Consider the following 18366-nt stretch of genomic DNA (forward strand, 5'->3'; position numbering starts at 1 on the left):
GGACTGTTGTTGTTGTTTTTTAATTAATTAATTAATTTATTAATTCATTCATATTACATCTCAATTGTTGTTCCATCCCTTCTATCCTCCCCTTCCTCCCTCCCTCCCACTTTCACCCCATTCCCCTCCTCTATGACTGTGATTGAGGGGGATCTCCTCCCCCTGTATGTGCTCATAGGTTATCAAGTCTCTTCTTGATAGCCTGCTATCCTTCCCCTGAGTGCCACTGGGCCTCCCCATCAAGGGGATGTCGTCAAATATGGGGCACCAGAGTTCATGTGAAAGTCCCCACTCTCCACTCATCTGTAGAGAATGACCTGTCCCTTGGCTAGATATGGGTAGGGGTTCAATGTTTACTGCACATATTGTCCTTGGTTGATGCCATAGTTTGTGCAGAACCCCTGGGCCCAGATCTGCCCATCATAATGTTCTACTTGTAGGTTTCTAGGACCCTCTGGATCCTTCTATTTCCCCATTCTCTCATACTTCTCTTACCTAGAGTCCCAATAGGACGTCCTCACATGTATCCCACTTTCCTGGTAGGTGAAGAATTTCATGGGATATGTCCCTTGGGCTAGTGTCTAGTTATAAGTGAGTATATACCATTTGAGTCTTTCTGTTTCTGGGTTAACTCACTCATTATGATCATTTCTAGTTCAATCCATTTCTAGGACTGTTGTTCAGTGGTATCACACTTGCCAAACTTGTGCCAAACTTGCCTGAGACCTTAAATTCACTCCTCAGTATAACAAAACAAAAGAAACAAGTCAAAACCCATGTATGCTTACATAAGCATCAGCACATGCCAAATGCTTATATATATGGACCTGTGATTATATTGATATGTGCATATGTATATATGCTTACGTAGTGATTATACTTAAATACACAGGTGTGTATGTGAACACACATGTAACCATAATCCTGGTTTAAAGACCAACTTCTATGAGCTGTGTGGTAAAGAGAGATAGTGAATATCCAAAATAATGGCATGATGAAGGCGCTTTAAAAAAAAAGGAACAAATAAATAAATAAATAAATAAAAATGGAACAAACACATATGTAATTCAGGTGACAGCAGCCTGGCCTAATCCAGGTGACAGCGGCCTTATATATACTGGTTTATGGAAATTTCCACAAAGGTTTTGTGATGTCTTAATAAAAAGTAAAAGACTAAAATGTCAGCCTCAGTACGTACCACACCTTTTGCAAAGTTGTTAGTTTCCAATGCTACTGTGCATGCTCTCAGTCATGATACCTGCTTTTAAGCTTTTAGGCATGTGATTTGTATTAAAATATGTCCACAGTCACCCTTTGAACTATCAACTGGCTAAGTTTGGCAGACAGAACAAACTCAAGGTCATTGTATGAGAGGGGGAAACATACTGTTGAGAGAAATGTGCTATATCCAGAGATAATTTTCTAATACATAAAATGAAATGCTGTGGTATATATGTATGCATAATCCTGCCACTCAGTTTCAAGACATAGTCATCCCAATACTGTGGTAACAAGTACAAGAGACTTAACTACAAAATTGTTCTATCAGGACGTTATTTCTGATAGTTTTCGTTAGAATTGTCTAAGAAGTGCCAGAGTGATCACCTACATTTTAGCAATAGCGCATAATGAAATACCAAATGCAGTGTTTACATGGCATGCATTTCATGGGGTTCTGTTCTGTTTTCTTCTTACATTTAATCACTTGTGTGCTTATCTTATACATACATGTGTATACACATTCTTGAAGTACTTGCTTGGAGGCCAGAGAGAACAACTTGCAGGAGTTGGTTTTCTCCTTCTACTATGTGGGTTCCAGGTATTGAACACAAGTCCAAGCGCCTCCACCCACTGATCCATATTGTCAGCCACGTTGTGTTTTCCTGAACCCAGTACATCCTATATGCCATGAGTTTGTGTATGTGCTGGCACTAGGAAATATTTGGGAGACTGCACATAAACCTGCAGGTTGCTATCGCAAGGTGATTTGACTTTATTTTCCCTCTATCTTCCTAGCGATGTCATAGTAATCATTCAGTAACTGTGTACTAAATTCAGGAAAGCACCAGCATAGGACTAGTCTATTATTAGTATGTTCCCTTAGTGTTACCTAGGAGTATTCATGGAGTCTTTGAGAAAGAGCCTTTTCCCCACTTCCTCCCTCCCTCCCTCCCTCCCTCCCTCCCTCTTCTTTTGTTTTTTTAATGTGATGCCTTAGGAGACGATGTTATTAGATGTTGATTGATAAATTCAGGAGGCATTTGTCTGTTGATGGCAAAGGGCCCCATCAACTGTGCTCTTCTCCTGCACATTGTTGAATCAATTTTATCATGCAGGCTTTTATCACAGAGGTCTACCAGTGTTGATAAGATAGCAACACAGGCCTATAAGAGGGAAGGTTTAGCATGATCATTTTGTTTTCTCTTTTCTCTGGAGTGTCTAATGCACTCTGCCCTGTCTCACACAGTTAAACATTTTCTGTGATGTTGGTGGTCGACAATTTCAGTTGTCTGGAAAGCTAACAGCAAATATGGAAACTATTGGGGTAGACCTGACACTGTTAATGAAAACTTTGAAGAACACTTAAAAGTTGATCTTCAAGAGCTTTCAAAAGCTGACCTTGCCTTATTTCGTGGGCTTTGGGCTTTGAAACACAATCTCAATTTAATGTTCAACAGGTGTCCTGTTGGGAGTCCGTACAAGAACTGAAGGCTGGAGATTACTGTGATGAATCCACTGTGTACCCATCTGCAAGGGTGAGACTGGACATAAATAGGACTCCGGGGTTCTGATTGTTTCATGACAGCACAGGAAGGAAGGGTTCAAGCTGACGTGGAGATGGCTGAGTAGCAATCCAAGTGCTTCTCTGAGCTCCCATGAAGCCACCCACATGACACACTTCTGATGTCCAGACTCTGTTTCCTAAACGATCTTGGAAATGAACCTTAGTAATGACTTCTTAACATAACAGCTTCATGTGCTGTGTGAGACTGAGAGTTTAAAATTCCAGCCTAAGTCACCCAGGGTTCCAAAATGAAGACTTTTTTTTTCATGAGTTCAGTTACAAAAATAGCAAAAATTCTTGAAAAGAAGCATTTGCTCTGGGTCAGTCCAAGTTTGCAAAGTTCCCCCCACCTCTCTCTCTCTCTCTCTCTCTCTCTCTCTCTCTCTCTCTCTCTCTCTCTCTCTCTTTCTCTCTCTTCCCCCCCTCTCTCTGTCTGTCTCTGTTTCTCTCTCTCTCTGTCTTCTGTCTCTCTTTGTGTCTCTCTCCCTCTCTCTCTTTCTCTCTCTCTCCTCCCTCCCGTCCTCCCTCTGTCTCTTTCTCTCTCCCCATCCCTCCCTTCCTCCCTCCCTCTCTCTATCTGTCCCTCCTTTCTCTCCCTTTTTCTCTTTCTCTCTCTCTCTGTCTCTGTCCCTTTCCCCTCTTTCTCTCCCCTTTCCTCTGTGTCTCTGTCTCTGTCTCTGCCTCTGCGTCTCTCTCTCTCTCTCTCTCTCTCTCTCTCCCTCCCTCCCTCCCTCCCTCCCTTTCTCCCTCTCTGGTGTATGTTTTAGATTAGATGAGTACAGCTGCTTGAACTTGGCTTCTCTCTTTCTCACTGGTGGTGGGTGGGGACTAGATTCTGGGTCGGGTTCCGTTTTCATCCCCCCAGTGAATCTGGAGATTGAGCCTGTGTCTACTCCTGCAACTCTGCTGTGATTTCGTGGGAAAACTGGTCTTCACTTCAGCCTTTTCCTAGCCTCCTCTCCAGTTAGCACAGACATGGTGCCATTGAGAAATTGCCTCAAGACAATCTGAAATGTAAACACCGGGGAAAAGAGTCTTTGCTGTTCTTGAGATGTGGCAGGGGTGTCAAAATCACTAATTCAAGCAACTGCATGTCCTTCAAATCTAAAGAAGAAAACGTGTGAGTGAAACAGACTGGAGAACAATGTGTCTTCAGGCAGGCTAATCTAATCACACACAGAAGCAGCCTGCTTTCTGACTTGCTGGACCACTTCCACTCTATAGTCTCACGGGGAACAATGTATTAAGTACAGTATTTAGAAGGGGTTGTTGAATCCTACTGTCTGATTTTGGCAAGTGCCAAGGAAACACAGAATATATCTTGGACGACTTGAGCCTTCCTGGGAGGAGGCTGGAGTTTCCCCAGAGAGGCTCCTTCCCACGGTGGGAAACTGGCTCAGAAGATAGCTCTGTAAGAATGTATATTTTACAGGGCAGTTAGCATGCTTCAGGTTTTGGCAGTAGCCACAGCTGGCTGGAGACATCTCAGACCTCCAGAAGTACAGTTTTTTTTTTTATTTCCCTTATGTCAGTCTGGTCATTGCCTCCCGGATGGCTGCAAACTTGTAGCCCACTTTTCCTGACACCCAGTGGGCCCAGCCCCCCAGCACTAAACTATCTAGTTTTTTTAAATCAGAAGACCTGGTGGTGGGGTGGGGCCTGGGGCAGCTGCCTTTGAACTCACTGTGTAACTGAACATGACCTTGAATGGCTTATCTTCTTGCCTTCTCCATCTGAAGGCTGAGATTACACATATGCCCACCCCTTCCAATTTACTTGGTGTTGGAAAGTTTACACAGCATCACCGTGCACACTAGGCAGTCACTTTACCAACTGAAATGCATCCCCAGACAGACCTCTGTCATATTTGTAGTTATCACCTAAGGTTATTAGCAAATCCATAACTCAGTGAAGTGTCCTCATGCCCCCTTTTCCTCCTTATTAAGAAACTTCAAAATTGTTTTCCAGAGTATTTTATTTTTTTACATTTCAGATTTTCTTTTTTTATAATATATATGTAGTTCTTTAATTATTATAAAGCATATAATAATTGTAAAAAATAATAAATTTCATTTTTAAATTTCCATGTATGTGTATCTTATATTTTCATCTTTCTCATAGTTATTTCATTTTCTGCCCACCCTTCTTTCTCCCAGTGATGCCTTTTCTTTTCTAAATAGCACCCTTTCTACTTTTAAGTAAAAAAACCAACCCATGTAGTATTTCTTTTTTTGAATTGAGCTTATTTCATCTAATATGAAAATCTCCAGTCCCATTCATTTTCCTACAAATGACAATAATGCATTCTGTTTTTCTATGTAACATAACTCACTTGTATATAGAAACATTTCCATTATTCATTTATTTGTTGACAGAATCTAAGCTGTTCAAGCAGCTTGGTTCTCATGACTACAGTTGCAATAAACATTCATGTTCACGATATGTGTCTCTGTGGTATGCTCACATAGAGTTCTTTGGTTATATACTCAGAAGATATATTGCTGTGTCATATGGTACTTCTATTTATTTTTTTGTTTAGTTTCATAAGAGCCTCCATATTGATTCCTTGTTTTATCATTTTAAAAACATTTTTGATTCTTTGTTAGTGTCACATCATGCATCCCATTCTCACCCTTTCTCCTTACAACTTTACTCCCAAAATAACACACATATACACACACACACACAAACACACACCCCCACACACACACATACACACACATATACACACACACACAACAACAACAACAACAATGACAACAACAAAATAAAGCATAGAAAACATGTCATCACGGAAGCTGTAGTATATCACAGTGTGCCCCACAGTACATCCCTCTGTCCACACATCTTCACTTGCAAATGTTCATTGCAATGAATCATTGGCCTGCTTCAAGATCTCTGGCTTCTGTGACACCATCAATCTTGGATGCTCATTGGGACTCCGCCTGGTTATCCTGTTGTTACCCCATGTCATGGAGATCCTGAAGGTTTGAATCAGAGGAACTGGCCCTTTCACACATGCTAACTGCTGGAAGATGATATAGATTTTGAAGTGGGCCAATACAGATTTTGACCTGGGCAGAGCTAACCAGCACATCAGCTTTCCCTTATCTGCGCCACCAGGGGAAGCTCTCCAGCACCCAATGTTGCCATCAGCAGGGGGCAGTGTCAACTCTCCTGCTCTCATACCCTGGGGGCTGGCTCACCTGCACCCATGCTGCCAAAATCAGCTCCACTGTGCTGCCTAGTCAAGGTTCAGGGTCCATTGTCCCCAGTGCTACACCCTGTGAGGGAATTGTCTATCCTGTACTCATTCATACTCACCCATGCCTTCGCTCTCAGGGCGAGCTCCACTGTGCTGCCCAGGTGAGGTGCAGGACCCACTCTCCACAATGCTAGTGACAGGGCAGGGCTAGCTCTCCTGCTCCCATGATCCCATGATCAGCTTTCCCAACTATGGCAGGTGGTGGCATAACCCCTCACATCAGATGAACAGTTAGCTTGACTGTGCCATCTTGACCAGGGCTAGGTCTACTATTCTGCCCAGTCAAGTCACATGGCCTGCTCTCCTGAGTGCTATAGCTGTTGAGGGGTGGGTCAGCTCACCCATTCTCATGACCCTCAGGTCAGGTCTCCTTATTGCCTCAGATGGCAAGGGGCGAGGGGATGGCATCACCCTTGCGCTCAGGCCACCTCTAGGCAGGGCCAGCTTCCATGCTGATTTTTGTAGTCAGACTAGTTTCCATTCTCATCCACAGTATATAATAGCCTCCTCCCTTGACCCCTACATCTTGTGTTGTTTTCTTGATAACAGCATTCTTAGTTATTGAGATTTGTAGTGGAAATAAAGATAAAACATTTGGAGAGTAATGTTGTAGTCCTATGGTTAAAAGCATTGCTAAAATTATGAGGGTAATAAAATAGGTCAAATTTCAGCTTCATGCATCTGATATAAAATAGTTTTTATTAAAACAAAAACAAAAATCTTAGCAAGGCATTATCTCATAGTTGTTCCATGGTTCTTTAATGTGAACCAAGTTCTGCATCTGGCTTATGTTTTTAAGAAATTATTGAACCATAGCTGGATGTGGTGTTGTCTACCTTTCACCCCAGCATAACCCGAGTACTTGGAAAGAAGAGGAAGAGTCAGGCAGATCTCCAAGTTTGAGGCCAGCTGGGTATACAAGTTCCAAGGTAGCAAGGACTACCCAGAGAAACCCTGTTTTGAAAAAAAGAAGTAATCAACCTGCTTTTCCCCCCATCTATAAACTATTGATAGAAACATCAACCTCAGAGGGATTTGTACATTATTTTTTTTAACTAATTGGCAGAAGAGTGATAATAGTAGGAGGGGTGTACCTATTTACCTCTCACCAGGTCTTCCTTCCTATGTATGCTTGTCAAACGTAGGAACCCACTGTGACATGTTCCGTTAGCTAAACTCTACACTTAATTTTGATTTCCCTGCTTTATCAGCAGTGTCTTTTGTCAGTTTTCCGGATCTGAATCTGAGTAGCACATGGTAGCTGCTGTCACGTCAGGCTCTTCCATGAAGATGGTTACCCTCCCTTGTTTGGGATGAACTTGGTGATTCTGAGGAGACTTTGGCAGGTATTTCACAGACTATTCTTATTGCGAGATTTCCCTGCTATTCTTCATATGGTTGGACTGGGATATAAACTTATCCAAGGATGAGTACAGGAACAAGCACCATTTTTCTGTTGGTTTTCAATTACGTTTTTATTTATTCTTGAAAATGTCATACAATCTATTTTAGTCTTATTCTTTGCCCTCTCCCAGTTTATCCCAGACCTCCCCCATAATCTAACCTACTCAACTTCATGTTCCTTTTCTCTCTTAAAAACATACAAAAAATATGAAATACAGTTTGTGTTAGCTACTACCCGCAAGCATGGGGCCTGCCCTGAAGTGTTGTTGATGTAGACATTATCACTCCACTGAAGAAAACTGATTTACCTTCGCTAAGAAGCTTTCAATTACAAATCACTTTTTGGTTGGGGTGGGACTTTATGTCCACTTCCTTTTCTCTGCCAGGATTTTGTTTGACTTGAGTTTATGTAGGTCTCATTACAGTCTTGGAGTTCATATTAGAAGAGGCATTTTGTAGATGTCATGCTCATGCACACACTTTTCCCTTGACCTGGTACTTTTGATGTTGACCATCACCACCTGGCTGAGCTTCTCTGGTCAGGTCTTTCAATTGTGAAATCCCTGTTTCTAGTTTCCATATTGAAAATCTTTGGAAGGAAGTTACTGCACTCACTCATTACATTGGCTTGCAGGTTTAAATGAGATGTTTCAGCCATTGGCTCTGAACCTAGTGCTCATAAAGTACTCGTTGATGTTAGTTATCTCTCTAGCTGCTATTCATGCAGTAATTCCTCTCAATAAGTAAACACCAGTTTTCCTGAGCACTGCTTCCTCGTCATTCAACAGTTTCTCATCAATATTAACTAAAAAGCAAAAAGGAGAACAGTGCACCAAACCCTTCCACATGAGATGGCTCTGGACGAAGACTTTCTAAGAGGCTCTGAGCTCATCCATGTGTCAGCTAGACTGAGACCTTCCCCCTCCAGCCTGTTCCTTGGGATAGAGTCAGCTATTGAGGACAGAGACTGGGGCATGGAGACAAGGGAAAAGCAATTTAGAAGCTGAATCTGCTTTATGGTGACATATATGTATTTTGGTCACGTTTGACAACTTTTGGATAAAGTTTTGGTTTCTTAGAATAAACTTTTTTTTTAAGCACTCTTCTCTGGGATCTAAAGTGATTCAAGCCAGTGCAGTTGTTGCCAAAGTAGCTCACTGAGCTTGGGTAATAACACTCAGTACTGTCTGCTGGAATAAATAAGAACAGCTGGTCTCTCCTACAAATACTGTTGGCATGGATTTTTTACTTAAGTCTCTCCGTGTATCTAGTAAGCAGCAAGCCACATCTAACATTATGGAAAGCCTCCTAAGTCTCCTTCCAATAAATTTCCTGCACTCCTCTCCTTTTGTAAGTTCAGGGTGTAGGGCAGGGTTGATGACCAGAGAAGGAATGCTAGGAAAAGCAGTTTGGAGCCAGAGAAAATAGGCCCCTCTTCTGCCTCTTCCCCCATCTGACCCTCAGTTTCTCCCTAAGAGAACACAGTTTTCACACTATTTCTTGGGAAACAGAGATTTAGAAACACATCTTTTTGCTATTCTGCATGTACTAGGTAGAGAGAGGTTTGTTCATATTGAAATGACCCTAAGTGCTTACTGGGAGAAAATTTCCATTCACTGTAAGGGATAGGCAATTTCTGAAAATTCTCTTGGCCTGCTTTAAATCACAAGTAATGACATTTGTCCTCACATGTTAACAAGCTTACTAGAAACTGAACACCCTTCACTATGCCATAGAAAGAGCATAGGTGATGTTTTCACTCATTTACTATTTCTTGCCCTTCTCCGTTTTCTTCTTTTTGAGATAAGGTCTTGCCATATACCAGGCTAGCTGCCAACCCATAATCCTTCTGCCTCAGCCCCAGCCCTATGAAACCCAAGTCAGTTGGAACTGCATCTCTGTATCACTAGCCTTAGCTGTTATCATTTTTTTTTAAATAGCAGAATGAGATTTCTTAAACCTGCCCAGTTAAATCTGACTGTTAGGTAGCAAAGATGCCGAAAGGTTTAATGGAGCATACAGGATCTACCTGAATGTAGCTGTACTAATCCGTGGGCTGAGTAAACAAGAGAAGATGAGATGAGCAGCCACATCCCCCTCTCTGTTTCCTGACCATGGGTGCAGTGTGACCAGCTGCCTCAAGGCCCTGCCACTATGCCATTCCTGCCACCAAGGACTCTATCCTCAAACTATGAATTTAAATAAGCCCTTCTTTCTATACGTGGCTGCTTACATATACTTTGTCATGACAGTGAGTAAATTGATTAGTACGGGGCCCAGGCCTAGGTGTGGGTGGCTCATGCCTATAATTCCAACCTTTAGGAAGCTGATGCAAGGAGGGTCACTCACGGTAAGTTGGATGGGAGCCCGGGCTACCTATTAAGTTGTAGGACAGCCTAGGTGACAGAGTGAGACCCTTAGGAAAGAAGCTGAGGCTCTTCCTTTAAGTCATTGTATATTCCTGGGGTCACTGAAGATGATCACTGATGTATTGATAGCCCTCATTGAAGATGCTTATTGGAGGTGCACATTTTCCATCAAGGCCAAGCATGGCTGTGAGTGGCCTGAGGTGGTGCGATGTGCACGGAAGTCATAAACAGTACTTCTCAGTTGTCGCTGTCAGAAAATCCCTTCCATTTCCATCCTTCTCTGACTAAATTAGTAGGAACACACTTGGAAGATGACCAGGTTGGTGAACAGTCGGCTGAGGAAAGACTTCCTGGTCCAGATTCATTAACTCAGATAAGCAGGAAGTGAACTCAGCTATTCTGTCTCAAAGTTCGCATGCCATTGCCTGGCCTGTTCTGAGACTGAGCACTGCTGTCTCTGTAGAGATGTAGTCTGGGAGGCCTGGTGCCCTGTACCGTGAAGCAGGGATGTGTGCATTCATGATGGCGTACGTGGCAGGGAGTCTGTACACAGCTTAGGAATGAAATGAACAAAGGAAAGGTACATACACGTACTGCACACCCATGTGAACTTAGTCCCAAAGAACCATCTGACGGACTTTAATACCAAACTTCTGGTTGAGTGCCAACCAGAACATCTTGAGAGTACACAATGCTTAATTTATATTTAGGGAATTTCCGTTGCTTGTCACGGGGCTTGTAAAACTTAAACAGAGAAAGAAGAGCAGGATTGGAGAGGTGGGTGAGGAGCCTAGAGCCCAGGGACATGGCTGACAATATTCCTTTAATGTGAAGCCACCTGAAGCTTTCGGCTGAATAATAAAGCAATTCCCACACGGGTTTCCGTTCTTTCAAAGTCAGTCCTCAGAAGCACTGTCTGCTCTAGCCTTGGCCTCTGCCTGCCTCTTTGTCAGCCGATGCTTCCTGTCTGCTTGCTGGTAGGAAGTGTAACCAAAGCACAGTGCTCCAGGGGAGTTCCCAGGCTTGGCTCTCACCTCCCAACCTGGCAGCTAGGGCCACCTCCCACCCCTGAGCTACTTGTTTCTCTGTCTTCTCTGTCTTCACGCAGGGCCATGCTGAGACCATTCTGAAAGTGACCACATGTTTTCTTTAATGTGAGTGCATCCTAGGCACTTTTCAGTTCAGCTAGTTCTTCCCTCCTCCTCTCCAGCCCTGTTTACAATAACCTTTATCTCTCAGAGGAAAAACCCAGCTTTTATTTGGGTTTTGTTGTTTTCCCTCGAACATTTTTAGAAACGCACAGAATCCTTAGAAGGGCAAGCACTCAGTAAATACTAAAACCCGTCTGGCGTTTTCTGATTTTATTTGTGCTTTCCTTACACAAATTCCACCTGGAAACTTCCTCTCCCTACTTTTTTCCCCATCCTTTGTAAGCTTATTATTCTGTGTTGATGGAGTTCACGAAACAGGCCTAGGAAACCAGCTAACAAGTACAGTCCTACTGGGCACACTGAAGAGGTGTGTAATGTGTTTGCATTGTGTGCCTGTGCTGTGTCCTACAGTTAATGTCATTAAAATGCCATGAGGAGATAAAGCCTCCTAGGTGGTCAAAGGATAAGAATCATGGCTCTCCTCCACTGACATAGCCTGCTTGTTTAACTTTTAGAGCTATTTGTCCATTTTCAAAATGACGTCAAAGGTGCTCCCCTTTCTACTTTAGTTTTAGTTGAAAAATGATTTCCCCCCAACAGAAGCCACTTATCTTGGGAAGAAAAGTCCTTCATAAGTATGAGAAAACCATTCTACAGTGACCAATAAAGATGTTAGCAAAGCACTGGAGTTGGTCACTGCCTCTTATTAGAGTTGACCAGGCCAGTTTGAGAGCTGTGCACTTTATACCGAGGCCAGCATTCCCACGACATCCTCTGGCACTGTCATTGCATCCTTTAGTCTCCTTGTAAAGTGAAAGGAGAAAGAACATGTTGAGAGCATAGCCACTCTCAGAGAGAACTTGTAGTCCAAGGGTTTTCATGAGCCTCAGAAATTACTTGTGGGAAACTCTATCAGGAAGAAATTATCTTATCTGCTTGTAAATTAAATGACAAATTTTGTCTCTTATGCAGTTTGTCCCCAAGTGGTGTTTCCCGTGTCTTTCTAGAAGCCCCCTGTCTAAGCTGCTAATTCTTAGTGTGTGATTTTTTTTCTTGATTCTTAATTGTCAATTGCTTATATCATAGCTTTGAGTCAAGTACAAACAAAAGAGTCATGATCCCAGCAGTAACCCATCCAAGTGTCCCTGTTGTTTCAAACCTTCAACACTAATTTTTAGTGACAGGATCACTTTCTGAAGTTATTATGTTGTTGTGTGTGTAGTAGTGTGTGTGTGTGTGTGTGTGTGTGTGTGTGTGTGTGTGTGTGTGTACAAGCAAGTGAGTGGAGCTTCTGAGCATGCTATAGGACAAATGTGGAGTTCAGAGCACAGCTTCCTGGCACTGGTTCTCTCCTTAGAGCACTTTTGTGTGTTCTTCTTTCTGGGGGGGTCAAATTCAGCTCTTGAAGCTTACAAGGCAAGCACCTTTGCATCTGAGGCCTGATCCCTAGCTGGTGGTGCTCCTGGGACGCACCTGGATGCTGAGGACTCAGACTGATGCGTTCATACTGAATGCTTTCGCAGGAGGTAGCACCCGGAGGAAAGAAGCAGGCTACTGGGGTGGGCCTTGCCAGGGTCTGCCTTGTCCCTGTGCCATTGTGCGCACTCTCTGATTCCCAATGCGAGCAACCTCCTCTATTACATGTCAGCTCCAGAATTTATTTATTTATTTTTGGTTCTTTAGGGACACTTGGGATAATGTGAAACTATACTTGTTTTGGGTCAGAGGAAACTTGTTTTATTATTTTGATAGACTTTTTTCAGATTTATTTATTTATTTATTCATTTATTTATTTCTCTGATTTTACATCCCGATTGTAGCCCCTCCTGGTCCCACCGTCCTTCCCTCTTTTCTCATCCTTCCTTCCCTATTTCTCAGAAAAGGGGAGTCCCCCACAATCACCTGAGTGCATTAAGTCACATCAGGACTGAGTTCATCCTCTTCCCCTGTGGCCTGGCAAGATAGCCCTGCCTGCAGGGAGTAATTGAAAAACGGGCAACAGAGTCCATGTCTGAGACAGCCCTACTCCCCTTTCTAGTGAACCCACATGAAGCCTGAGCTGCTTATTGGCTACATCTGTGTAGGGTGCCTAGGTATAGTCCATAAATGGCCCCTGGTTGGTGCGTCAGTCTCTACAAGCTCCCCTGGGCCTTGGTTAGTTGTCACAGTTGGCCTTGTGCAGCTCCTGTCCCCTCCCTTCTAGCCTTCCCCTCTTGTCTTCCACAAGTCTCCCTGCACTCCACCCAGTGTTTGGCGGTGAGTCTCAGCATCTGTTTCAATCTGCTGCTGGGTGAGCCTCTCAGAGGACAGTTTTGCTAGGTTCCTGTTTGCAAGTACAGCAGCATACTGTTAGTAGTGTCTAGGGTTGGCTTTTTAGGTTCTCCTCTTCTAGTTCAAGTTAGCTCAAAATCAATGCGGAACTGGAGCTATCCCTCCTCCCTACACTGTGTAACCAAGGATAGTCCTCCTTCCAACACTGTCTAAGCCTGAGGATAACAGTTGTGTGCCACCGTGGCCAGCTCATGCTCTATCTTTGTGGTATTCCTGTAGACAGACACTGAGCTAGTTCTGTCAGTCAATTCTGCTTCTCTTCTCTCCTTATTTTTCTGTGTTTCTATCTTTATCCTTGTATTCAGAGAGTTTGGATTTGTCTTCTGGTCTTTTTTTTTTTCTTTTTTTTTTCCTCCTTTATTAATTTATTCTTGTTACATCTCAATGGTTATCCCATCCCTTGTATCCTCCCATTCTTCCCTCCCTCCCAATTTCCCCTTATTCCCCTCCCCTATGACTGTTCCTGAGGGGGATTACCTCCCCCTCTATATGCTCATAGGGTATCAAGTCTCTTCTTGGTAACTTGCTGTCCTTCCTCTGATTGCCACCAGGTCTCCCCGTCCAGGGGACATGGTCAAAGGTGAGGCACCAGAGTATGTGAGAAAGTCATATCCCACTCTCCTGGATAAAGAAACTGTGGTACATATACACTATGGAATACTATTCAGCTATTAAAAACAAGGAATTCCCGAAATTTGTGGATAAATGGATTGAGCTAGAAATGATCATAATGAGTGTGTCTTCTGGTCTTGTCATTAACATTTCAAGCATCTCAAGGCTTTTATTTCGGAGAGTTTATTCTTTCATGTGTGTGTGTTGGGGGGATAGAGGTATGTGTGACTACATGTTTATGTGAGTACTGTGTGGTCATGAGTGTGGAGGGCAAAGGGTGCCCTTCCTCAGTAGCCATCCGTGTTGTTTCTGCAAGATAGTCTCTCGCTGAACCTAGAACTCACCAACTGGCTGGGTTCACTGACAGACTGGCCAGTTAGTCCCAGGGATCTTTCTGGCTCCATTTCCCCAGCACTGGAATTACAAATGTGCAACCTACATCTGCCTTTTCCACAATGGTCTGGGGCTCAAACTCATGTCCTCACACAAATGGCAAGAATTTTACTGACTAAATTATTTAGTAGTCCCTAAGAAATTGGTTCTCTCCTACCTCCCTTCCTTCTTAGTGCGTGATTGGCATATATTACAACAGTGATGTAAACAGCAATATGGTGCCAAGAAATCATAGTATAAAGTCAAACTTTCCTATGTCTATTAGGAGATCCATCTGAAGTTCCTCTTCAGTTTTACAGTGTGACCACTTTGGAAGACCTTCTCAGTTGCTCGCTAGGCATCTAGCTTGGCGTGCCTACCAGTGAGTGCTGAACAGGGACTACACAGAAAGGCAAGAAGCATATAATTACTACCTTCAGGAGTTTATGTTCAAGTTCAGTGAACAGACTGAACTGTTCAGAAGCGTTGTTGGAAATTAATCACACCGAACTTGTGATATGTCATCTCAAGCTGAAGACAGTTTTTCTTGTTAACTAAGATGAATTCATTTATATAAGACTTTTCTCCAGATTTTAGATTTGTACTTATTATCAGTTCATTTTTGTTATTGCCAAAATAAAATACTTGAGGTGGGTACATAAGTTATAAAGAGGTTTGTTGACTCATGATTCCAGTAGCTGGAAAGTTCAGTCAGTGATCATAGGGCTGGTGTGGTGATGGAGCCGCCTTAGTCTTGTCAAAGTGTGATGGAAATGTGAAATAGTGAGCTGATACATGCAGAAGAGACCAAGCACAGGGGATGGCCTTGCTTTAAAATCGTCTTCACAAGGGCCAGAGCAGTGATTAAGACAAGCCTTTGTTTGTCAAAATAATAAAACAACTTTCCTCGGACAAAAAATAGGTGTAGTTTTATATTATCCCAAGTACCACTAAAAAGTTTAAAGAAAGAAAGGAAGCAAATAAGGAAGGAAGGAAGGAAGGAAGGAAGGAAGGAAGGAAAGAAGGAAGAAAACAAAAGAGCAACACATCCAGTAGATCCTGTTTCTTAACCACTCTGCTTCCACCACTTTGATGCCCATATAGGACATAGAAGTAAAATTGTAGAGAATTTAGTTGCTGATAATGTATGAACATTGTATTCCTGATGCTGTCTACTGTGCGTCACAATATCAACGCGTCTGTAGATGTCTGTAGATGCTGTAGTTCAAACAATCAATAATAATATTCTTCTGTAATGGCTAGCTTTTCAAAAATGTTAAAGTTTTTTAGTGTGTGTGTGTTTTGTGTGTGTGTGTGTGTTTGTGTGTGTGTGTGTGTGTGTGTGTGTGTGTGTGTGTGTTGCCTTCATGGATGGCTATACATTGTGTGTGGCTAATGACCTAGGAGGCCAGAGCCAGTATCAAGTCACTTGGAATGGAGTTAGAGATGTTAAGAGACTCCATGTGAATGCTAGAAATCAAGTCCATGTCCTCTGGAAGAGCAACTCTTAACTTCTGAGCCATCTTTCCAAGTGCTGTTATGAGTAGTTTTTGTTGTCATTCTGACATAACCTAGAATCAATTGGGAAGAGATTCTCAGTTAAGGTTTCTTTAGATCATGATAGCCCGTGGCATGCATGCCATTCATTGATTAACATGGTTGTATTAATTGAGCTGGGAGGACCGAGACCACCATGGGAGTCACCATTCTCTAAGTTTGAGTCCCGGCCTGTATAAGAATAGATAAAATGAGCTGAGAATGGGCATGGGTTCTTTGTGCTTCTATGGGCAGTCACAAGCATGTGTGTGCATATATGCATGCAAAACACACACACACACACACACACACACACACACACATGCACACACAGATCATTTTTTAAAACAAGAAAATGAAAGAGTGTTTCTCTCCATGATCCCACCATCATGGCAATCAGTTGCTCACCTTCTTACCCTGTGCCCCACGCTCCTGGCTGTTCCACTAATAAAGTAAGTTAATGTTTCTTCCAAGCCTTTGCCCTTACTGCTGTCCCTAGATCAGTGGGTCGTGACCCCAGCTGGAGTCTCATATCAGACAGCAGTAGCAAAATTACAGTTATAGAGTAGCAACAAAATAATTTTAGGGTTTCGGGTCTCCACAACATGCGAGACTGTATTAAAGGTTCAAAGTGTTACAAAGGTTGAGAACCAGTGCCTTAAGTAGAAGGCTTCTAAGTTCCCAGCCTCACCTCCTTGTAGCTCTTGCATAGTGCCTATAAGATGGCTGCCTCCTCTGCTTTTTAGCACAGTATTCATAATGACGTGTATATATTAATGACACATTACATATTCCACTTTGCTCTTTATTCGTTTTCTTTAGGCACAAAAGTATTAGCATTTAGAAGCTGGCTTGGCTTCCAAAGTACATAAACAGTTATTGGGGGAATACATTGCTTTTTTTAAAACTATGTATGAAACAGGAAATCATGAGCAAGATGTGATTCCTAACATAAGTCATATATATATATATATATATACATATATTCAAATAATTTAAAAATATATGCTAATAACAGACAAATGAAGATAAATACCTGCTGAACCATTCTCTCTCCCTTCCTTCTGACCTATATTTATTCACCTGTTCATCAATATAACCATATAGATTCCTGGTAACAACCAATTGTCCAGCTAGAATAGGAGAGGAAGGAGGATATTCCAGACTTTAAAATGTCATAGACCACAGTTTTTCAGAGTTTGAACATAAGATTTTTTCTGACAAGAACCATAAATATCTTTACTATATAGACATGGGCCTTTCTGAAGTTGTTTCTTTATAGAAGTCCAGAGATTCTGCCCTTCCCTTCTCTTGCCTTTGTCTTCCAGGGCACCAGAAGCATCTTTGTATCTAAGACTCCTTAGAACATAATTTGGAAAAAAAAATTTTTTTTTGAGATGTTATCACCACATCACCACAGATTTGAACATTTTGAATTTCAAAAAAATAATTTAAAACAGAAGAATTTAGGAAAATAAGAATTAGAGAACATGGGGCTGGAGAGATGGCTCAGAGGTTAAGAGCATTGGCAGTTCTTACAGAGGACCCGACTTCAATTGCAAGCACCCACACGGAGACTCACAACCATTGGTAATCCCAGTTCTCGAGGGTATGGCATCCTTTCTGGTCTCCATGGGCACCTGGCATGAAGGCAGTGCATAGGTAGACACTGAGACAAAGCATACATATAAACTAAAATTTAAAAATAAAGAATTAGGGAATGTGGCTTAGTAAAATCAAGACTTGCCCCATCACACATCAGAGATGTGGTAAGCTCCTGTAGTAAAAAAAGCAGGCATTCTTGGATGGGCTTTTGGCTTGTGTCTTTCTTACTCATCATTATTAAAGGCAGCCAAGGTAAATACAATGTAGACATGGGCAGCACTAACATGAGAAAGATGAAGATAGCAAGGTTTCAGACAGAGCCGACACAGCCAGGCATGAGACAGAACTCACCTAAGAGGTCTGACTGGGAGGTGCCATCCCATAACCACCTTGTCTCTTCATCTACCCCTCTTCTATCTGGTCACATGCTTTCTGGGGCAAAGAAAGTTTTTCTTTGCCACGGGATAAAATTCAGCTGCTCCTTATCATTTGACCTAGTTTAACAACTAGGGAAGAGTTCACTGTCATTTACTATCATCAATAAGGAAAAAAGCTGTCGGGTAACTTATCAACACTGACCTATGAATTTCTGAGATGGTAGATGTCACGTAGCCCAGAGACATAATCATACAAAGTTTGGGAAGATGTTACTGTTTTAATCAAATAAATCTGATGAAAGATAGATGGACAGGTAGATAGATAGATAAATAGTGATAGAAAATAGAGATAATAAATGATGATGATAGATGGATGGATGACAGGTAGATATATAGCACATCTATATTATATATGAACAAAGTTTTCTACTTTTATTTATAAAGTGAAATTGATTTAACTTTGTCTCCAGTCTTCCTACTGTCCATGCCATATGACACCTGCTACCTAGTGCTCTAAGTGACGGAATCATTATACCAAAGACAAAGGTTTCACTTTGGG

The sequence above is a fragment of the Acomys minous genome, assembly GCF_964271855.1.
Source record: "Acomys minous genome assembly, chromosome: 9".
NCBI lineage: Eukaryota > Metazoa > Chordata > Mammalia > Rodentia > Muridae > Acomys > Acomys minous.